At 49.9% G+C, this 23,158-nt stretch overlaps 2 long non-coding RNA genes across 2 annotated transcripts; one reads left to right on the plus strand and one right to left on the minus strand.

Annotated features, from left to right (window-relative positions):
* Positions 1-909: 909 nt before the first annotated feature.
* Positions 910-9,186, plus strand: LOC129145217 (uncharacterized). The gene is made up of 3 exons (XR_008550439.1): positions 910-1,511; positions 3,405-3,599; positions 8,881-9,186. It is a non-coding gene; the product is annotated as an uncharacterized LOC129145217 (long non-coding RNA).
* On the minus strand, positions 6,909-10,502 carry LOC119237150 (uncharacterized). The gene is made up of 4 exons (XR_005123202.2): positions 10,324-10,502; positions 9,809-9,885; positions 7,684-7,813; positions 6,909-7,029 (listed from the first exon to the last, which is right to left on the minus strand). It is a non-coding gene; the product is annotated as an uncharacterized LOC119237150 (long non-coding RNA).
* Positions 10,503-23,158: the final 12,656 nt, after the last annotated feature.

The following is a 23,158-nucleotide window of genomic DNA, read 5'->3' on the forward strand; positions in this document are numbered from 1 at the left end:
GCTATGCCCTGCATGCCATCCTGGTGTCTCCCACATTGCCAGCCCACTCAGGTCCTCACTCAGGCCAGTGTCCGGCTGGGGGAAACTCCTGTGGAGAGATACTCCATTCTGGGCGTTGGTGACTAGGACTGCTACCACCAGACCATAGATAGTGATGATACCAGCCATGACCACTCATGGCAGACTTCATGGTCAGCTCCAGGGCTTGACAGACATGGATATTCCTTAGGTGGCACCCAAGGGTGTTGAAGATCGTGGTGTAAGGTGCCCAGGACTGTGATAAAGGAGGTCTCCTTGGGGGCTGTTCATGGCCTTAGGTGTGTGTGGATGAGGAAGGTTGGTTAGGTGGATGGCAGAGGGCTGGGGGAATGGGGTGGGATGGGGTGCGGCCCTCTCCTGAATTCTTATTAAAATATTTTTGCTAGTTTATCATCTAACCAGTAAATGTAAAACTTGAAAAAATGTTCCATGGAAAAGGGGACACAATTTTAATATTTTCCTTGAAAAATATTAAACCACCAACCTGAGGGGGTGTGTGTGATGAGCATGGACCCCACACCCCCTCTTTCTACCCTCTGGGGCTGCACCTAAGGAGCGCTGGGAGATTGGCTCCGCCCACTGGCTCCTTAGGGGGCATGTGACTCAGACCTGGCCAATCAGAACATTGGATCTCCCTGGTGCGCCGATTGGGTCAGGGGTGGGGCAATGACCCAGTCAGAGCCAATGAGAAGCGACTGGTGCTTCGCAGGGGCTGCTGGGAGGAAGCCACGTGCTGCGGCTCAGAGCCCTGGCGAGGCCCAGGGCTGAGGGGAGCCTTGTCTGTGCATCATGGCGCCCACTGACGCGAGGGGAGCTGAGTTGGGTCCCGGAATGTGCTTGGGCCTCTGCTAAGGCCTCGCAGGGCCAGCCCACCCGGAAGCCTCAGTTATGGGGCGGGGAGGACCTGGGACCGCCGAAGCCCCTCCGGGCTCTGAGCGGACAGGAAGGAGCGAGCTGTGGGGCCGGGATTCTGAGACTCAGAGAAAACCATCCCGTTCTCATCCCCCTGAGAGGCTGGCTTCTGGGAGATGGTGCGTTCAGAGGAATTCAAGCAAGATGTATCCAGGGACCTGCTTCCTGGTGAGGTGTGAATCCCACTGGACCCGCCTCCCGAAGGGGACCTATTTCAGAGTCGCCCCAGTTAGCACAAAGGAAACAAAACACACCAGAAAACCAAAAAACCAGGACATACAGTTGAATTTGAATTTCAGATAAACAATGAATTTTTTTGTATATGTCTCATGCACTGTTTGGGATGTGCTTATGCTAAATGTTGCCTGTATATCTGAGTGTTCTGCATTGGATGGGGCAACCCCACCTCAGACTTACTCTGAAGCCCTCCTGGACACAGCTACAAAGCGCCAGACCAAGGTGCAGCGCAGGCCATCCAGCTTCAGAGCCCGTGTTTTCCCCTCACAGCACTGACTGGACCACATCTGGCCCAGTGTCCAGTGGTTTGCAGTCACTGGCAGGTGAGTTCAGATGGTCTGGAGTTGAGTCCTGGCTATGATGGGGATGAGGAAAGGCGTGGGCAGAGGGCAACGGGCGCCATAACTGCTGCCATCTGATGCTGAGTGACTGGAAGAAGGGAGCCCTTTGCCACTTGTAACGGCCTCCAGCATCTTTTCATCTCCTGAGATGAAGAGGAGGAGGCTGGCACCATGCATTCAGCTGGCACTGGATGGAGTACGAGTCTCGAGTTGTGAGAGGTGATAGGATGGTTGGAGGAAGGCGAGAGGGAGCAGAGACGAGGGGGGCTCATTGAGGATGTTAGCAAATGGGGACCCTCAGGTCCAGCACAAGAAGTGTACTGGGCATGGCAATCACTGGCTTGCAGTGGCCACAACCATTTCGAAAGTAAGCTCTCCTGCCCTTATCCTTGCTCAGGCCATCCATATTTGTACCTCATGAGCCCTCACTACAGCCACAGCTGATTGGATAAGGAGGGGCCCTTGACGTAAGGGCCCAACTTTCACTGTGACTCAGTGAAGAGTTGAAGTGACCTGATCAGTTTCCATGTCTGACCTTATTGATGAGGAAGGGTTGAGGTAGTCAGTGGGGGAAATGAAGCTGGCTGGAGATGAGAGCAGTCAGGAGGGGAATCATGAGGGAGGCAAGTTGTGCCAACACAGAGGCTGTGAGGTCAGGAAGCTAGGTCCTAAACTAGGTCTAAACTAGGGGCTCTAGCCAAGACTTCATTTAAAAAAAAATTTTATTTTTATGCAAGCACTGGGGTACATGCCAGAGGTGCAGCAGGGTGGGAGGATTCACCAGAGACAGAGCAGGGAGAAGATCAGGCAGATGGACTGAAATACACTGCTGAGGGGAGCAGTGGGAGAGACAGGAGAGGTCTGCTTCGCCATGTGGTTTGCTCCCTGGCCAGCCGGGAATCAAACCATTGCTGCAGAGGCTGCGGACAGCTTCACAGTGCCGTGTTCAACTTGCTGCGCCACCGGGGAGGCCCCAAGACTTCACTCTTAAGAAACTCCCTATCCAGTGGGGAATAGACCTCTAAAGGATGAATACTATGAAAAATAGTCTGCGGCTAGGGAAATGTACAGTATGATCCAGGGAGATAGGGAGAAAGACTCTGGCAAATTGAGGAGGGCTTCCTGGAGGAGGTGGCCCCTGAGTAGTGAGATGAAAAAATGAGAAGTTTGCTGGGAAAGAAGTCATGAAAGGTGTAGGAGCTGGAGGCACCGAGAAGCAAGAGTTCTTGATATGCCTAGGAAGAGAGGAGGTTGAATTGAAGATAGGGACTTAGAAATTACCTGTCTTGAGGCAACACGTGGATCAGGCTGGCCAAGGAGGGGGTGGAGACGAGTGTCACAGATGGCAGCTTTTGGGTTGGACACATAAACAAGCTGTTGGTCAAGTGTGAGAGAGATCCTGAGGGCCTTCTGGGTCTGGCTTCTGTTTCCCACTTTTAAAAGGGCGGGGAACCTGTCATTGTTCTCTAATTAAAATAAACCACAGTAAAATGATAAAGCCCACAGTCTCCCTAAAGCAGCGCCCCATCCTGGCTTTCCACTAGAATCCCCCAAGGCACTTTTACTATGTAAGCTTTCTCGACCCCACCCCTGGAGAATCTGACTTAATTGGTTTTGGGTGGGGCCTCGGCAGCAAAATATTTTAATAGCTGCCCAGGTGATTCTATTTTGAGTCTAAGGTACAATGAGACAGATACCACTGGTTTCAGTTGGTGCCTTGAGGGACTATGCCTTCTCAAGTCTATTTTTCAATAAAACCCAGAAATCTAGATTTTCCTATGAAATCTCTTTATTTTAAAATGTTGACGCAACTTTAAAAAAACTGCAACGTTGGAGTACTTACTCTGGGTTGTTCTAAATTTCCTATCCTTGCAGCAACTCTGAGGCATGTATCTGTTTCGCAGATGAGGAAACAGAGGCATGGAGGTAACTCATCCCAGGACACACAGCTACAAAGTGCCAGACCAGGGTGCACACGCAGGCCATCCAGCTTCAGAGCCCATGTTTTCCCTCACAGCACTGACTGGACCACATCTGGCCTAGTGTCCAGTTCTTCGCAGTCACTGGCAGGTGAGTTCAGGTGGTTTGGAGTTGAGTCCTGGCTATGATGGGGATGAGGGAAGGCTCGGGCAGAGCGTGATGGGTGACACTACTGCTGCCATCTGATGCTGAGTGACTGGAAGAAGGGAGCCCTTTGCCACTTGTAACGGCCTCCAGCATCTCCAGAGTTCCACATGGCCCTGCCTAGGGAGTGGGGCCTAGCGGCTCTTCTTTTTACTAGGCCTGGCAGGTTCAGACTTGGGTCTTCAGCAAGTGCCCTGCCGGCCCTGACAGCACTGGCTCCACTGAGATGCTGCAGATAAATGGGCTCACCTGTGGGGGGGCCGTTGCTGGGGGAAGCTGCAGGCTTTGTTTGTTGCTGTGACTCAGGGCAGGCCATCAACTGGCGGCAGCTATGGCTCCAGGCTAGGCCCAGAGAGGCGTCTAGTCTCTCTGTCTGAGACCGATCAGACCTACCCAGTGAGCCCTGCTGCTGTAGTCACCTTATAAGGGGATGTTATCTCTCTCTAGGCTTTGTGGGTAGGTTTGGGGTTGCATTCTGGGTAAGGCAAGAGAAAGGATTCAACCAACCAGTGGGACCAAATAAGGGGAGGAACTTGGCCATTTTCTGTGGGCCTGCTGTGTGGGCTACACTGTGCAAGGTGCCTTGCCATCAGATTTCTCAAACAATTCCAAGGGCGTCCGTGTTGTTCTCTCCATTTCACAGATGAGGGAGTTGAGGCTCAGAGAGGTGAGGTTTCATGGAACTATGATTTGAGTCCAGATTGTTCCCTGGTGTTTACCTTCTCTGAGTATATCTCAAGGCCCCGCCACAAAACCTAGCCAGTCCCATTGACTTTGGACCCTGAGGCTTTACTACCCTACCCTATGGGTCGGGGCTGTGTATACTTCAGTGGCACCTTTGCAGTCACAGGCATCTCGGGCTGGCCTGACAAGAGGCGACAAGTCTACAGAGACGTGGGTGTATGTACACATCAATTGCAGGGAGATTGGGGCTGGTAATTGTTAACACACTGATCAAATCATATAATGAATCCATGGCCTCCAGACCAAGACTCATTTTAATTGAGTTAAAAACAAAGTTATATGTGTTTTTCTAGATAAAACGCAGTGATTATTTTGTTTTCCAGTCCAATTTTAGCGTCATTCAAGTAGTTTAAAAGTCGGCATTGTTGTTTTTTCATCTCCACTAAGAGCTCCCCTTCCTGCCCCTTTCTGTGGGCTCGGAGATGGCATCGGGGCCCGTGTCTTCGTTGTTAGCTCTCCTTGCTTGTCTGTTTCACCCTGCTGGGGTGGACATAACCCGCATCCAGATGAAGGCCCACCAAGTAGAGGGTCTGAACTTGGGCGCCAGGAGTTTCCTGCAAGAGCCCCCAGAATCCAGGCAAGGGCTTTGCCACCCTCACTTTGTAGGGTGAATGGACCCTGTGCCCTAGTGGGAAGGGAGGTGGCTGGGTCAAAGCTCAGTGGCTGCCCTGTCTTCATCAGGAGGCCAGCTTTTTGACCCAGAATTCCAGGCCTTCCCCAACAAGGCCCTGCTCCTCCTTTCCAGCCTCAGCCTCCTCCCCTGTCGTGCCTCTCTGGCCTCCAGACCTGAATCACTCAGCCACTCACAGTGTCACACCTCATACCTTTGCAAGGCCATTTGCTCTGCTAGGATTACTGTCCTGTCTGCAGGGTTAACCTGTGTGCAAGGGCCCAGCTCTGGACTAAACACATAATGGGTGCTTAGAAAGTGCACCTTTGGGCCTCCCCTGTGGCGCAGCGGTTGAGCGCTGGGTTGCGAAGCTGTCCGCAGCCTCTGCAGCACAGGTTCGATTCCTGGCTGCTCCCCGGCCACCAGAGGAGGGTCCCACATGACGCGCAGACCTCTCCTGCCGCCCGCTGCTCCCCTCAGCAGTGTGCTTTTGCCTGCTCTGCTCCCCGCTCTGGCTCTGGTGAATTCTCTTATCCTCCTGCGCTTCTCACTGTATCCAGTGCTTGTATAAATAAATAAATCTTTAAAAAAAAATAAATAAAAAGTGCACCTTCCTTCTTCCCTCCTTGCTCCCTCCTCCTATCCCTCTTGCTCTCCCTCCCTCTGTATGTTCAAGCCTGGCCCTTGCTGCTCCAGGGGACCTTTCAGTATGATGGAAGAGGCACAGTACCAAGCAAGAGAGGCCTCTGGCCTACACGGATGGAAGAAATAATATATGAAGCCCATTTAGAGGCAGTTGGTTGGGTTTTGACTTCCAGCACCCAGGATCCTCCCTAGGCCACATTTGGTCCATCTGCTTTGTGGGAAGCTCCTCCTTCTTAGAGGTGGAACCTGTGACCTGACTGAGCCAGTTGAGCCATTGTGTTTCCTCAGCCACAAGGACCAGTCAGAGCCAATGGGATATGCTGAGACATTGCTGGGGCTGTGGGAAGGACCCAGCCCTCCTTCCCCTGGACTTAATTCTGGGCCTGGTTCTCTAGCCTGCCCTCCTCTTTGTGAAATACCCCTCAAGCATAAGGAATCAAATTGGATTCTTTTGCTGATAGTCAGGAGTTCTAAGAGAGACACTCAAATCTACAAATGCCCACTCCCAACTCCTGGGGCTTTTCAGTTGTAGCTGGACAGAGATGAGAGCCAGGGCCCTCCTGGGGAGGTGTGAGTGGTGGTGATGGTGCTGGAGGGAGAGGAATGCCCATCTTGGCCCTGGATGGGACCAGAGGGATAGTTTAATCCCTGAGAGGTGCCCAATGTGCAGCACCAGGAGCCGCCTGGGTCTGGCTGCCAGGATTTTGCCTAGAGGGGCCTCTTGGCCCCAAACCTAATCCTTTCTGCTGAGGCCCAGTAATGGGGATGGTAGGGTGCAGGGGTACGAGAGGAGAGGAGGGACTGACTCCTCGAGGCTGGCACTATGGCCTTTACCACATTCTAGGTTCCCAAAATAAATCCATGATTGGAGGGAAAAGCGAAGCCTTAATCAGAGGGAGGTACAGGAGAGAGGCAGACATAGGCCTTGGTGCCCATACTTGTCCTTCCCCAGAAGAAAGGAGTGAGGAGCTTTGAGGGAAGGGGAGAGGAAAGAGTTTTGGCTTGGCGCCAAATGGATGTAGGTTTGAATCTATGCCTGCTACTAATCAGCTTTGAGAGCTTAATAGATCACCTCACCTCTCTGAGTCTCAGTTTTCTCATCTGTAAAATGGGAGCAATCCATTGTGCTTCCTGGGATTAATGTGAAAACTGAATAAGGATGGGTCATATTTTATGTTCATACTGGTGTTTGGCACAACCAGAATTTCCCAATGTTTGCTTTTATTATTAGAAGAATGGGAATCAAGTTGAGTGAATTCCCTAGAGTTGGTTTTGGTTGTAATTCCAGTTCTGAGTTGATGGATCTTGGGCACCTGGCTATGAATTTCTCTTTGGGTGTCAGTTTACCCATCTGAAAAATGGGAATAAAAGCAGCTCCTGTTTCAAGAGTAGACATGAGGATTAAATGACATAATGCACAGAAAGTACTTAGCACCAGTGGCGGTGACCTCCTGGGCTTCTGCTCCTGCACTGAGATCTCTGTGCAGCTTCCTGCACTGCCTTCCCTCCTCCAGGGCACCCTCTGCCCCCAGAACCCTCGGTCCTGATCACCTCATCTTCCCCTCTCTGCTGCTGCTTGACTTGAGTGTCGCTGAAGAGAATTTCTACCCGGTAGGTCACCACTAGTATGGATCTAGGGTTTCCAGGTACACTGGCCCTCAGCACCTTCTCAGGCCCCTTTCAGACCCTCATTGCATAACGAGGACTTCGTCACCCTCCTCAGGGCGCTTGACTGCCTCCCACCCCCTCACAGGGGGGAGATGACCTTGACTGTTTTCTCATTAAGACCTTGATGCCGGGGACATCATAGGTTTCCCATTTGCACCCACTCCCCCTTTCCAACATCCTTCTCTTCTGTCCAGACTGGGGATGGCTGCTCCCCACACACTCCTGAACCCTTATTCGCTTCCATCTCCCCTGGCCCTTCAACCATCCCATTCTCTTTGAACCTTTCGCCTCCCTTCTCTGGCTCAGCCTTCACATCCATTATTATGCTTAAGTCCTCACATCTCGAAATAAAAAACCCCAAACCTCTCTTGGTTCAGCATCTTCTCTGTATGTTCCAAGCTGGTCCCCTTGTCTGGGACCTGCCGAGTGTGATCCGCGCACATGCTTCATTCCCCATTTCACACTTCGAGCCACTTCCATTTCCCCTTTCATCCTGCAGAAGGAAGCCAGTGACCTCATTGCCAAGTGCAGTGGTTAGCCCTTTGCTCCTGAGCTAATGCATCCTACCACTTTTCCCTTCCAGAAATTTCATCTCTCTTCTATGTTAGAGCCTGCCAGTGGCCTCCCCTTCCTTACTAACAGAACCTAGATCTTCAGGAAAGCAGTGTGTTCTGCTAAGAGGCTGTAGTTTCCCTTGAGGGTGGCCAGTGAGGTGTAAGTGAAAGTTAGGGGTAGGATGGGAAAGAGCTTTGAGGAAAGCACTTCAAAAGAGTCTAGAAAGTTGCTTCTGGGAGTCACATCTGCTTTTGCTTCTCCCTCTTGCTGCTGGAACATGAATGTGATCGCTGGAGCCGTAGCAGCAATCTTATTTCCACAAAGTCACTGTGCATGTGGAAATCAGGGCTAAGAATTTAAGGCAAGAGACAGAAAGAGACCGAGTCTCTGATGATCCTGGACTGTCTTCCTCCACACTTGTTTTAAATAGAAGACAGAAGCTGGATCTTCACTGAGCTACTCATTTGGGTTTTCTATCCCTCAATCCAATCCTAGACTATGCAACTTCAGAACTATTTCTTGGCTTCCTCCTATCTCTCAGGCTCTTCTTTGTCTTCCTTTGTAGGTGCCTTTATTGTCCACATTCTTAAAATGTGTGGACCCCTACACTCTGTTCTGGGCCTACCCTGTTTTTTCTGTATCTCAGACTTTCTCAGTAATCTTTTTTTTTTTTTTAAAAGATTTATTTATTTATTTATTTACTGGGTACAATCAGAAGCGTGGGAGGGTGAGAGAGAATTCACCAGAGCCAGAGGGGAGAGCAGAGCAGGCAGACTGACGAAGCACACTGCTGAGGGGAGCAGCGGGCGGCAGGAGAGGTCTGTGCACCATGTGGGACCCTCCTCTGGTGGGTGGGGAGCAGCCGGGGATGGAACTGGCGCTGCAGAGGCTGTGGGCAGCTTCGCAACCCAGTGCTCAACCGCTGCGCCATCAGGGAGGCCCTTTCTCAGTAATCTTGTTCTTCTCATGGGCTCACATCATATGCTGGTGACTTCCACTCTGCAGTCTGACTCTTCCGACCTTCAGACTCCAGTATTCAACCAGCATGTTCCTGAGAACCCTCAAGCACAGTGGCCCTTCAAGTTCTTCCTCATGCTGATCTGCGCTCCCCAAGGACCCCAGTTTAGCTGGTGAGTCTTCATCTATTGAGTTGGCCAAGTTGTAAACCCAGGAGTCATTTTCTTTTTCCTCACCCTCCTATTTCCCCAGCTTCTCACATGCCTGCCTCATCCTTTTATCCTTCTGATGACTCTGAAGTGAGCATGATCATCCCCACTTTACAGACAAGGAGGCTTTAACTGGGTCAAGGGGTGAGGTTCCATGGCACAGCACTCTCACTCTGGAAGTATTTGGACCCAGACTGGCTAGACTCCCACACCTGTCCTCTGCTTCTGGGCAGAGGCTGAGCCCAGGAAGACTCTGGGTGGACTGGATTGAATGGTCATACCCAGAACCTGTCTTCTGCACATGTGGCAGCATCTGACTTTTCCAGCAATCTCGAGTACATGCTGGTTGGAAGCAGCAGGGAAGGGAAACAGCTTCTGTTGGCCCAGCTGGTCTGGGCATGGGCGGCATTGGATGCCTCCAATAGGTGAGTCTTCTTGGTGGTCCCAGGAAGCCCTCAGCTATGACTGAGAGCTGCCATAGAGAGCTGCCCCTCTCTATGGCCCTTCTCTGCAGCAATGACTCCCACGTATTTCAGGCTCCCGCCATGGCTAGTAAGAGAAAAAACTGGGATCTCTGCTGAGGTTTTAGAACGAAGTCCAGCACCTCTTTAATTTGACTTGACCCAGTAAGTGCAAGCCAGCAGATAAGAGGCTAAATAATAGGAATTTAGGGCTAAGGGGCAGGGAGTTTAATGGTGAAGGAGGCAGCACTGGAGAAAGATTATTGCGTCACTGATTTAGAAGACCAGAGAGTGATAGTCACTTACCCAAAATCACAGAGCAGGTTGGTTGGCAGAGCTGAGTCCTGAACTTAGCTACAGTGACAGGGAAATGAATGACCAAGCTAAAAAAAAAAAAGAAAGGAAAAGGATAAAGAACCCCCAACTACTGCTCTCTGTTGCCTTTCCTTGGTGATAAGTAGTCCTCTCAGTAGCCTGAAGATGAGCGTCAGCGCCCCGTGCTTGTCTTCAGCTGTAGAAATGGAAGCTCAGCTCACACACGGTCAGTGGGAAGCTAACATTTGAATCCAGGTCTGATGCCCAAGCTGGTGCTCTTGCTCCACTGTCCTTCCTCCCACTCGCCCGTGTGTGTGAGTCTGTAAACACAGCCTATTGATCAGGGGCTGTGAAGCCCCAGAAAGCTGGGCAGCCAGCCAGGCCGGTTGCTGGGTGCCAGTTGTCGGACCCTCAGCTCATGAGTGGCCAGGTGTGCAGAGAATCCATCAAAGGGGTGTGGGGTGTGGGGAGCATGCTGGCCAGGAGGGCAGGGGGTACAGCCTCACCGCCCAGACCGTGGTTTCCCTGTCACGAAATGTAGATGTTAACCGATCCTCAAGGTACCCAGCAAGCCCACACCCCTAGCCTTCTCCTTCAAGGAGGTTCTGGGTTGAGGTTTGGTGGGGGGAGCCAGCTGGGCTCCACCTCCTCCTCCAAGGTTTGAGCCACCCGGGTTACATGGAACCTGCTGCCATGGCAACTCTGTGTTGCAAAATGATGTAATTAGAGTTCCAAACGTGTGAAATCAAATACAACATCCGCAAACACAGCCCGGGGGTGGGCATGGCAACCGCGGGGCACCAGGATGGGTGGTGCTCCTGGACCCACAGCAGCCAACCCGTCTGGGTCACTGGGCGGGCACAGAGGGTACGGAGCCCCCTCTCCACACAGACACTGCCTCCTCCCTCCCTTTCCTGCCTCCTCCCTCCCTCCACAAGACCCTCTGCTGTTGCCCCTCCCCCTTTCTTCTTCTTGCTTCCTCGGGAGGCAGTGTGGCCAGGTGGTTAGGGAGTTAGTTGACTCCCGCACCAGGTCTGTCCTGACTCAGCAGCTGCCAGGTCTTGGCCAATGGGCACTGCTACTGCAGCCTCAGTTGCCTTAGGTGTGGCTGTCATCCAGCACTTGGCTTCTCCCCGCTGCTCCTGGCCTTCCACATGCAGGGCACTCATGGACACTAGGCGTGTCAGAGGCTTGGAGCCTGGACACCAGTTTATCTGCCCAGCCCTGTATGGCTTTGCCATGCGATCTCACTCTTAGGTCTTCCCTTCTTTGGACTTGAGTTCTCTCCTCTATAAAATAATGGCCCACCTGTCTCTTTCAAAGTGTGGTCGATGGTCATCTGCGTCAGCATCACCTGGGTGTCAGGTTAGAAGTGCAGATTCCTCCCCTTGGCATTTTAATTCAATAAGGCTGGCATGGGGTTCAGGAATCTGAGCTTAACAGATTCCCCAGGTGAACATGAGGGACACCCAGTGTGAGAATCCCTGGGCTAGATGGCGCCTGAGTCTCCTCTGCCTGGCTCTGGTTGGCTGCCTTCGCGTCCCTCTTCTTACTCTGCAGCACTGTCACCCTGGACAACTGTCGCAACCTTTCTCTACCTTTTGTCTTGCTTTCTCCCATGTATTCAATCCACAGGTGTTTCTTGTGCCAGGCTCTGTGCCAGATATGGCCCTCTCCCGCACCAGGAAACACTGTGTGTCTGGGTGTGGGGCTGTGAAGGCAGAGACTGTAAGCTGCTCGTCTCTGAGACCCAGTTTCTTCTTGTGTTCGTAGGGATGATTGATAATGAGAATGTGCTGCCACTCTTGAGGAGAGAGGATGGCAGACACATTCCCTGGGAACCTGTGGCAGGCTGGGCACCGTGCTGGATGTTTTGCGTGGTTAACTCATTTTGTACTCCCAATAAATTTTGAGTGAGTTCTATTTCCCTCCATTTTACACTTGAGGAAATGGAGGGAGGCTCAGTGAGGTGACTTGACTCCCTGGCCATGGCTCAGCAAGTAGCTGGTTTAGAATTGAAACCCTCCCTTGGCGCCCCAAGCTTCCAGCTACTGAGCTCCCTCCCTCCCCTCCTTCCCCTTCCCACTTCTTTTTCCTCCTCACCTATTTTCCATCAGAGGTCTAGAGAGGGTTTTCTGTGCTGTCTTTACTTGCCCTCACTCTTTACTCCGCTTTGGTCTGTTTTCCCCAATCTCATCCCCACCCTGAGCCCTGCCCACCCAGGTCACCAGTCCCCTTCTTGCGGCAAAACCCAGCGTTGATGCCGGAGGCTGCTCCCTCCCCCTCCATTCTCCTGGGTTTTATTTCCTCCCCACTCTTTCATCGGTTTCCTTAATCCTTGTCCCCTCAGAGGACGAGGCCAGGATGGTGAGAGGCTACTGTGGGACAGTGCTTGGGCCTTGGGCACACCAAATTATCCTGTGACCACTCTACTCTGGGCTAGTTTCCTCTGGAAGGATGTAATGAGTTCTTTGCACTCTCCAGCCAGATTCCTCATAGCAAATAGCTGAGTACTCACAAAGTACGTGCTGTGTATCCAACACTTGACCTGGTGCTTTCACACACATTAGCTGGTTTTTTGTAGTTTTGGGGGAGGAGCCTGAAGGGATGTAAGACAAAGGGTTTCCTCAAAGACAAGATCTTGTGCCCATTCCCTGGCCTCTGCCCTGAGTGCTGGGTGCTCAGTGGGTATTTGTTGAGGTTGACATGGCCCAGAGGACATGCTTGATAGTTGCAGAGCTGAGCCTGGTTAGGGAGTAATTGGAGCTCCATGAGGCACAGAGCTCAGTAAGCGGAGCCTCAAGAGCACTTGACCTCAGATTGGAACTCCCTCCATTGCCAGGCCCAGTCGGACTGGTGGCTCCTACTTCTGCCAGGACTCAGGGTCCCAAGTGAGTGCTTTTAGGATGGGGTATGAGATGATGTGGGTGATCCTTTACCCAGCACAGGTCTTGGCCTTAGGCTCTCTTTTATTGGTGGAACGTCTTCCTGGGTGACCTTGAAAGTGGCTGCCTCACTTGGGCCTAAGTCTTCTAGTGACAGATGGAGGTTTTTGCTCTCTCCATGGCTATGGGTTGGAGACCGTAAGAGTGAATACTAATGGAGCTCCTACTGTGTGCCAGGTTCTGTTTTAATACTTCATATAGGCAAACTCACTCAGTATTCAGTTACCCTTTGAGGTTGGTACTATTTTCAGTCTCATTTTAAAGATGAGGAAATTGAGGCCCAGAGTAGTTAATTAGCTCCCCAAGTAGCCGGTGAGCTGGTGAGTCAGAACCTGGGCTATCTGACTCCACAGTTCATGCTCCTAGCCAGTAGGCTCCATGGCTCTTTTGATTGGCTCCCCATAGCTGTGGGCTAAAGTCCAAAATCCTTACTGGTTCTGGGGGACCCTGTGATCTGAGCTCTGTCTGTATTGGGCCTCCCAGATCTGTACCCTACACAATCCCTACAAACCTTGCTACTTGTTAGATGGGACAGTCAAGCGTACAAATAATGGGAATGTTTGGAATTTATACCACACTTGCTTCCAAAAGTTTTTGGAAGCAAAACAGAATCTGATGAAAGTAGACAATTAAAGTAAAAAATGCAGCAAAACACACTGAAATCAGCAGAGGCCTGTTTGCCAGGCTCTGTCACTGGGTCATTGGCCATCAGATGCTAAACAGATACAGAGCTGAGTAAGCGGAGCATCAAGAGCAAGTACGTAGGAGTGGCTTTATAGTTTTCACTCCTGTGTCTCAGTTTCCTCATCTATATGATAAGGACATTGAACTGTCGAGAAGATTAATTGAGTTATTGTGTGTTATGGGGTTGAGCAGAGTCTGGCACAGAGCTGATGCAACGGAGGAGAAAGCTGTAGCCAACAGCATCATTATTACTGTTACTGGTGGACAAACCTGCATGTGTGAGCTCAAACTTCATTTCTGGGACCTGATACAAGGAAGGATATCCAAAGGGGGCATGGGGCATATCTTGGTTTGACCAAGGATTTGCAAAGAGCAGATATGTTTAAAACATGAATCGAATCCAGACGTGTCATGTTTTCCTGTCTTGACCTTTGGCATTGGGCTCAGCTCCTCTTCTCCATTCTTCTTTGGGAGTGTTGGGAGTCAGCACACTGCCAGGACATTGGGGACCTTCTCTTCCAAGAGGGCAGGTCCTGTTCAGACAGGGGAGTCAGGGAGCCCCTGGGCTGCCCAGACAGACCCATTGCAATCCCCTCCCCCAGCACTGGCAGCTGGCCTGGGACAGGTGGGGGGCAGGAGTGCTGGAGTCACCTGTGGTGACTCTGCTCCTGTTAGTGTCCAGGTTGCTTGTTTGAGCTGGAGACATGATGGACTTCTGGGCGAATGGAGGTTGTGTCCTTTCTCACCTGGCAGTCTCCTGGCGTGTGGGAGGTGCTGAGTCCTGGTGACAGCAGAGACAACTGGGCCAGTGTGGGAGTTGGGAGAATCGACGATGGAATCGAGGAAGCAGGATGAGGCTGGCCTGGCCAAAGTTGTGGACTTGGGAGTCCGTGCGTATCCTGCTCCTGCTGTTGACCTTGGGAAAGTCACTTTCTTTCCCAGAGCTCTGTTTCTTGTCTCTAAGTCAGCAATCATAATCTTGCCCCATAGGATCCTTGTAAAGATGAACAAGGACTACAGATGTAGGACTTAATGAAAGGTCTCGACCATACAAAACTGGAATAAATGGTGTCTGTGGTTATTATAATTCATACGAGGGGCTCTTGCCAACAGGCGCGGTCTACATTCCCAAGAAGTGGGCACCTGACTAGGCCTGACCAGTCAAAACATTCCATCTCTTGGACCATAGAGATTGATTCAGAACTGACATGTGACCCAAACTTGGCCAATGAAGCCAGGCTCTGGGACTTCTGTTGGAACCCTTACGAAAAAGAGGCCCTCTTTCTGCTGGAGTTGATGAGGGGATAGAGGTCAACCGGGTTGCTGCTGGTGACGTAATGTTTCCCTGAGGGGAGAGACTGCCCTCCTGAGGGTTAGGCTGGTCCAGAGTGAGGATTAGGCTGGTCCAGAGTGGGAGAGAGGCAGGTGGAGGTCCTATGTAATGGCTTGATGTTCTGTAGCCAGTCTCCCCCGAAGACGAGGCAGATGTATGTGTGCGCGTCCATAATCTTTCTTCTTTATTTTTAAATTTAATTTATTATTATTTTTACAGGCTGTGACTCAGAATGATTTTTTTAAAAGCTTATTTCTGTTATTTGTAATCAAAATGCTCCTGAATATGAAGGTCGGTTCAACAGTTCAAGTCTGGTAGATTTTGTTTTGAAGTGCCTGGTTTGGGAGTGAAATAGACAACATTAGAAGATGAACCAAAAAATATAACTCCTAGAATGGAGTTTGGCAAGGGCGATAAGAGACATGGTGGCCGTGAGGATTACATGATGGAGGAGACGGTGATCACCGTGGGCAAAGCCATGGGTTGCTCATTCATTCATGCATACATTTGTTCATTTGACCAATCTAAAGCCCTTTTTGAGCACCTCCTGTGTGTCAGACCATGGGCACGACCCAGTTCCCATTCTCATGGAGTTTAGTGGGGAGATTCGTGAGCATCAAGTGGTAAAAAATGCCCTGGGTGGCACCGAGGGAGAAGGGCAGGTGGCTCTTGGTGGGTGTAATAGGGGGTGAGAAAGCCTTTTCCAGTGAAATGATATTTAAGCTGAGATCTCTAGGAGGGAAGAATTGCCTGGTGGGAGAGGGAGGAGGGTGTGCACAGCGGAGGGCTGAAGGATTTGAGGGAATGGAAGAAGGGATATGCCTCTCTCTGCAGTGGGGACGGTGCTTGGGAGAGAGGGAGTCAGAGTGGGGTCGGGAGACAATTTGGAGGCTGTAAAGAGAGGACAGTGGCAGAGATGGAGAGCTGTGGGGCTGTGGTCGGATGGGAGACTCAGGAAATAGGAGGGTGAGAAGGGAGAGGAGTGGAGAGACCAGGAAGGGATGTAAGGTGAGGGCACTGTTGAAGGTCACAGGAATGTTTGAGGTGGCCTTCAATGGTAGACTGGGGTTGGAATCTTCCAGAAAGAGAGTTTCCCTTGGAGAAGGCTCTGGCTCACGGCAGGGAGGAAGACCGGGTGAAAGTGAGCATTCTTGCCTGAGCACCCAACCATTCTCCAGCCCCTCCCTTACCCCGTTCCATTCTGTAGCCATCCCTAGAAGGAAATCATTGCTCCTGACTTCTATCAACGTAGATTAGTTTTACCTATTTTTGTATTTAATATAAAATGCAGTCATACAACATGCATTCTTTTGTGTCTGACTTCTTTTTTTCAACCTCATTCCATGAGAATCATCCTATTGTTGTGTGCTTTTGTGGATTGCTCATTCTCATCGATGAGTGGCATTCATTGCATCACTGGACCACAGGTTATTGATTTTAGAATACTGTTAACAGACGCATGGGCTGTTTCCAGCTTTTGCCTGCTAATACTGCTATGAAGATGCATATATGTGCTTCTCCAGATGGATAGCCACTCACTTTGGTTGGATTTCTACCTATGCATGGGATTACTGGACCATGAAGTACACATATGTTTGCTTGAGTAGATTCTGCTGGCCAGTTGAACAAAATGGACACTTTCCGCTGGTGGAGTGTGAGACTGAGAGTTCTGGTTGCTCCACATCCTTGACAACACTTTTTTTGGTCAGTCTTTTCATTTTAGCTATTTGTGTGGGCTTGAAACAATATCTCATTGTGACTTTTATAGGGCCACAGGATAGCCTCTGTGGTGAAGGATTTGTCCATTTCCTCTGCCTGTTTTAATATTGCTTTGTCCTTTTCATTTTGGTTTGTAAAGTTTTATATACTCTGGCTTCAAGTTACTTATCAGGAATATGTGATGCAAATATTTCCCTCCATTCTCAAACTTACCTTCTACTCTCATAGTGGTATCTTTCAATGAATAGAAATTCTTAGCTGTATTTTGATTTATTACTTATTTTCCTGTATGTTTAGTGTCCTGTTTAAGAAATTTGTGCCAGCTTCGAGGTCATGAAAATACCACCTTGCATTTAAAAGCTTTGCTGTTTTATCTTTCATATTTCGATTGACCCCTTATGTGGAATAATTTTGTGCATGGTGTGTTGGTAGGGGTCAAGATTGTTTCCTCACATGGATACCCAACTGGTTAATTCGTTGAAAAGACCTTCCTTTTCCAACGGCGTGGCAGGGTCATCTCTCGCATCAGTACCTGGACTTTATCCTGTTACTGTCTGCCCCCACACCAACTTCGCCCTGTTGTAATTGCTCTACAACAGTCTTGGTATCTCATGGTGTGGACAGGGAGCTTATAACAACAAAAACGTAGTTCTCATCGTTCTGGAGAGTGGAAAACCCAAGGTCAGGGTGCCAGGTTCTGCCTGATTGGCAGGTGGCTGTCTTCTTGCTGTGTCCTCTCACAGGAGGGAAGGAGAGGGGAGAGCACTGTCTATGCAGTTTTCTTATAAGAGCACTAGTTCCATTCGTGAGGGTTCCACCCTCATAACCTACTTCTATAGCAGGGCCCCCGGTCAGCAGACTGACACTCTGGGCACTTCCCAGTGTCTTGTCTAAGGTTAGCTTCACAGTCAGTCAGCACTTGGGACAGCTGCCCTCCTCTCCTCTCCTGGCTCCCATCCAAGGGTGGTCTGGGCGGTGCCCGTGGCAGATGTCAACTTCCATATGAACTCACTGGGACCCCTTTTGTCCTGGTCATGTGGGAGGTGATGGTGGGAGCTGACGCCATTGGAGCCATGGGCTTCCCATGCTGGAAGAAGTGATGGTGGCAGCACCAGCTTATTTTCTAGTCTGCTTGGTGCCATGGCAACTGGTCAAATGTCACATCTCCCACTCTAAGCTTCCTTCATGCTCTGCCCACCTACTCACCTCTTGATACTGAAGCGATCTGACAGGGACACTGAACAACCTGACAGTGTCTTCAGGCCCCTCCTTGGTTTCCTGTATGTGGAAGGTGAGGGATGGTGAGCAGAGACAGCCTGGTGATGACTGCACACACAGCAGGCTTAGTGTGTGAGCTCCAGGGACCTGTGCTAGTCCACCCTAATGCCCTGATGCAGCATGTGGGCAAGAGGTAGCTGAGCCGGGACTCAGTGTCTGTTCTGTGTAATGGTAGGTTCTGGGCACACCCCCTCGGGTTTCTGACTGCCTGTCCACTGTCAACGCTTGACCCAGCTCCTTGCCAACTGTGTGACCTTTACCAATGCAAGGAACTGCTTAAATTTAAATGTCCCCTTCTATAAAAGATGGTAAGTAAAATATCCCCCCTTCAGGCCTCCCTGGTGGTGCAGGGGTTAAAGACAGAGCTATCAAGCTATCGCATCCACTGCAGCATTAGTTCAGATCCCTGGGCCGGCCAGGGAGCTGACCCACACAGCGCAGCAGACCTCTCCTGCATCACCTGCTGCTCCCCTCAGCAGTGTATTTCAGTAGATCTGCCTGTTTTGCTCCCAACTTTCTCTGGTGAATCCTCTCATTCCTGCCCCCCCCACCTCATTTTTAAAAAAAAAAGATTTATTTATTTATTTATACAAGCACTGGGTACAGTAAGAAGCACGGAAGGGTGAGAGAATTCACCAGAGCCAGAGCGGGTAACAGAACAGGCAGACTGACAAAGTACACTGCTGAGGGGAGCCGCAGACGCGGCAGGAGAGGTCTGTCGCGCCATGTGGGACCCTCGCCGGCGGCCGGGGATCGAACCCATGCTGCAGAGGCTGCGGGCAGCTTCACAGCCCAGCGGTCAACCACTGCACCACCAGGGGAGGCCCAGTAAATAATTCTTAAAAAAAAAAAAAAAATCCTTCTCCAAAGGAAGGTAACAATAATCTCTCTATAATAGGAATAATAACGTCTGCGTAGGACTTTAAGAAATGAATAGACTATGTTTTAGAACAGTTCTGTGTTTACAGGAAAATTGATCAGTAGCACACATCTGGAGTTTCTTTTTATTAACATTTAGCTTTATTGGGGGTCCATTTGCTTTAACTGGGGAACCACTATTGATGTATCAAGTAACATTTGTAGCTTACACTGGAGTTCACCTTTTGTGAGGGCAGTTCTATGGATTTTGACAAGTGGATAGGAGTTGTGGAGGGACCATCCTTGCCTTGTTCCCTACCTTAAGGAGAAAACATCTGTTGTTTTGTCAAGTGTGATGTCAGCTATAGGTATTTTGGAAAGTTCATTATCAAGTTGAGGACGTTTCCCTCTACTCATAGTTTGCTGAGTTTTATTTTTTTGAATCACAATGGGTGTTGGATTTTGGCAAATACTTTTTCTGTCCAAGCAGGATTTTGAGAAGGTTAAATGAGCTCATACATCTGGATCACCAGAACAGGGACTAATGTGGGACAAATGTTCAACGTATTATAATTGAAGGGTTCCAGTGCTGCCAGGCACAGACTGCAGAGCCAAAGTACCTGGCTTCAAATCCTGATTTTGCCACCTACAATATGTGTGAACTTGAGTGAGTGACTTACATTCTCTCATTTCTGTTTCCTCACCTATAAAATGGAGGTAATAGTTTCTCCTTCATAGAATTGCTTAAGGATTCAATCAATGAGTAATTGTAAAATGCTTATAATAAAAGCACCTGGCACATAGTAAGTGCTGCACAAGTGTCAATTATTCTTATTCTTATTCTTATTATTAACATAACCACCAATGTCCTCTTCTTTTTATTGCAGTCAGGTTTCCATACAGAAGAGAAACAGTTGAAACCAGATGATCAGATTGTCTGAATTTGAGCCCCAGTTTTGTCAGTTACTAATGATATAACATTGAACAAGTGACATACACTCTTGATGCCATAATTTTTGAATTCATAGAATAATAATAGAACCTTCTTGGGGTAGTTACTATATAGATTAAATGTGTTATATATGAAAGGTGCCTAGAAAAACATCTGACTGAAACCTTTTCACCATCACTGTTATTCCAGAGAGGTCTGGTTTCTGGCTGGGAGGCTCAGTGACTGTTCTGGATGAGGCACATAGACCCATGATGCATGTTCTAGGGGCACTGGCTGCTCTGGTAGAGAATCTATTAGGGTCTAGTCATGAGATTGTGAGCGCTCATCACTGGAGGTATTCAGGCAGGGGTTGTGGGTTTGGCTGGATAAACCAGAAACTTTTGGAAAGCCTTAGATTGACCGAGCTCAAGGTTTTCAGTAGGTGCCTCAGGATATTGGTTGGGGCAGGTACAGATATACCCCCACCCCGCTTTAATTAGGACTCTTCCACTTGTCTACTTGTATCCATTTTATGTTTTGAGAAATATTTTCTCCTTTTTTGTGGGGGAAGGAGTTCTGAACTATTTAAAAGCCTTAGAGTTCAGTCCCTCCACCCCCTTTCTTGACAGCAGGGGGAAACCAAGGCTCTGAGAGAGGAACAACTAAGGTTGTTCAGGGGGCGCGAGGGAACAACTGGTCCCACAATCTGGTATTCCTGACTCCTAGCTCAGTGATCTCTTATCCCAGCCTCTTCATTTTTTCTGTTACTGCCACTCCCAGCCTCTGAGGGGCGCTCTGCCCCTCAGCTCCTGCACTGATTGATGACACTGGCTCTGATTTTGCTTGAGTTCAGATGCCTGGGGTGGAATCTATTTAGACTGCTCTCCCCTGGGCCAGAGTCTTAAAACTAAGTTTTCTACCATGGACCTGGCTTGTCTGGTAACTGGGTTGCTGCAGTGTCCCTTCCCATGGTGAGATAAGATGAGAATAGCCTACTCCATTTACTGAAGTTGTATTCATTCATTTATTTGTACAACCAGTACATAGTTGTTGACTCGTATTATATGCAGGGCATAGTGCTACGTACTGGGGATATGGTATTGTTTGAGAGACAAGTCCCTGCTATCATGCACCTTACAGTCTAGTAGGGAAGACAGACAAAAGACAGTGTCTTCATGCCCTGAAGAACTTCTGGTCAGGTGGCTCTCTTTAACTGCTTTCATCCAAGCAGTGACTCAGGGACCCAGGGGTCCTTTGATCCTGTGGTTCTGCTCTCCTGTAGGTCCCCAGCATCCTCTCCGTCCAGGTGGAATATGGGGAAAGAGTGAACATATATATCATGTAGGCGGTCAAGGCCAGACCTGGAACAACTTTTACTGCTTCTGCCCTCCTTCCATTGGCTAGAGCTCAGTCACATGGCCCTACCTAGTGCCAGAGGAGGCTGGGAAATGTAGTCTAGCTGTGTGCCAGGGAGAAAAGGAGATGGGGCTTATTGAATACATGGTGGTTTGTGCCACAAGTGTGGTCACTTGTGTGTTAGGCGTAGGCTGGCATGCCTCGGGATGGCTACTCGGGGTGGGCGACAGCTGGCCTGAGACCTGCAGGATGAACAGGAATTGGCCGGGGGAAGAGGAGGGAGAAAAGTTCTCCTTGCACAGGGGAAGATCAATCATGGTGTGTGTGGAGAACTGAAAGATACACTGTTTGGCTTGAGCTGACCATGGTGGCTGAGGAGGCCAGTGAGTGATGAGACTGCACAGTGGGACCCAGAGCATGAATGTGTGGAAATTGGTCAGGATGGGGGGAGCCAGGAAAGGGCAGGGCATAATCAGATTGGTGCTTTAGAGAGCTCTCACTGTTTCTGAGTAGGAGATGGACTGGAGGGGCAAGAGGTTGCAAGTGGGCTTCGGGTGGCATGTGGGTGGTGGCATGTGTGGGTGGTGGGCGATGGGCCTGGGCAGGGCAGTGGCTGCGAGGTGGGAAGCAGGGGATGCTGTTCAGAAGGAAGAGTGCATATGACCTGGCGACCTAGCAGGTGAATGGGGGCTGAGGAAGAATGAAGGCCAGAGGAGATTATAGAGTAACTATTTAGGTAGTTCATCCGGAGGGACTGGCCAAATCTGACCTGCTACCTGTTTGGTAAATAAAGTTTTACTGGAACACAGCTATGTCCACGCATTTATGTATTGCCTGTGGTTGGTTTTGCACTACAGTGGCAGTTGAGTAGTTGTGACAGAAACTCTCTAATTCTCAAAACCTGAAATATTTATTATTTATTATCTGGCCCTTCATAGCTAAGTTTGCTTACCCTGAGCCAAAGAATTGCTCAATTCAATAAATATAATAAAACCAGATAAAATAGTTTGTATGACTTAGGCCATCATTGCATCCATCCATCCATCCATCCATCCGGCTTCTGGTTGCCGAATCTATTCTCTCTGGCTCCTTTTGATGGTGCCTGGCCTGTCTGCTTGTGTCCAAATAACTGGTTGTGAGGTTGGTCTGGTTGCTGTGGGCAGCAGTCCCAGAGACAGATGCCTGCTTTCACACATCAGGACACCAAGACTGCGGTGGAATCCACAGCACATCTGGATAATGCTGTTGCTGGCCCAGATGTGTGGCCTGCCTGAGCCAAGTTGGCCTCTGGGGCCTTGGTCATTCAGGCTAATAGGTCTTCTGGGGTAATCACATTTACACGAGGCTTTTCTCAGACTTGGTGTCATTTACTTCAAATGACAGTCCCTTGAGCGCTGCGTTACCATACCTTCATTGTACAGATGAAGAAACCAAGACCTAAGAAGTTGACTTGCTGCAGGCACAGGGAAGAAGCAGGCAGACCTCTTCTTAGTTGGAGCTGAAGCTCTAGAAGGGGTGACTTGTGGTTTCAGTTCCTTCTCCCTTGAAGACCTTGGGAGCCAGGCATGAGTGTCCACTGGGCCAGCGCCCCCAGACCTCCCAGCCATCTGGTACCTCCTCTGCATTGGGCCTAACCAGGGGTTACAGATGTGAGCTGGACAGTGTGGGAATGCAGCTTCACAGCAGTAATTAGTTTATTCCTGAGGTCAGCAGTATAAATAGTAGAAAAATGTATTTCCTGTTCCAAGCCAAATAAGCAAGTGGCAGCCAGTTGGCTGGGCGCCATTGATGGGATTTCAGCCCTGCGTGTGCCTTGCCTTTGGCCATGAGTTTGGGCGGGAGAGCAGAGGAGGAATGTTCCTTTGCAGGCCTAGTCCTGTCCCTCACTGGTGACTTACTGGGAAGGCTGACAGTCTGCCTTCCACCCAGGTATTTCCAGGTTCTTGCTGTGATCATGGAGATTAGCGAAGGTGGGTGGACATATCAAGGGGCAGCTTTCACTGTTAGTGATCACTACGTGTGTCTGGCATGTGGTAGATGATAAAGAGATATTGAATGAGCAGATGAAAGGGATGGGCCTAGCCTTTGACTGGAAGCAGACTGGATATGGAAGCAGAGGGCACATCAGTGGCTGAGGGGACAGAACCATTGTTTCTTTCCCAGGATTTGTTGTGTTAATCAGAAACAAGAGCCCTAGGTCATTCCATTTAGCTAAGATAACCAGATGGCTGGCTCAG

The sequence above is a fragment of the Talpa occidentalis genome, unplaced genomic scaffold, assembly GCF_014898055.3.
Source record: "Talpa occidentalis isolate TD23 unplaced genomic scaffold, MPIMG_talOcc4v2.1 talOcc4.9, whole genome shotgun sequence".
Taxonomy (NCBI): domain Eukaryota; kingdom Metazoa; phylum Chordata; class Mammalia; order Eulipotyphla; family Talpidae; genus Talpa; species Talpa occidentalis.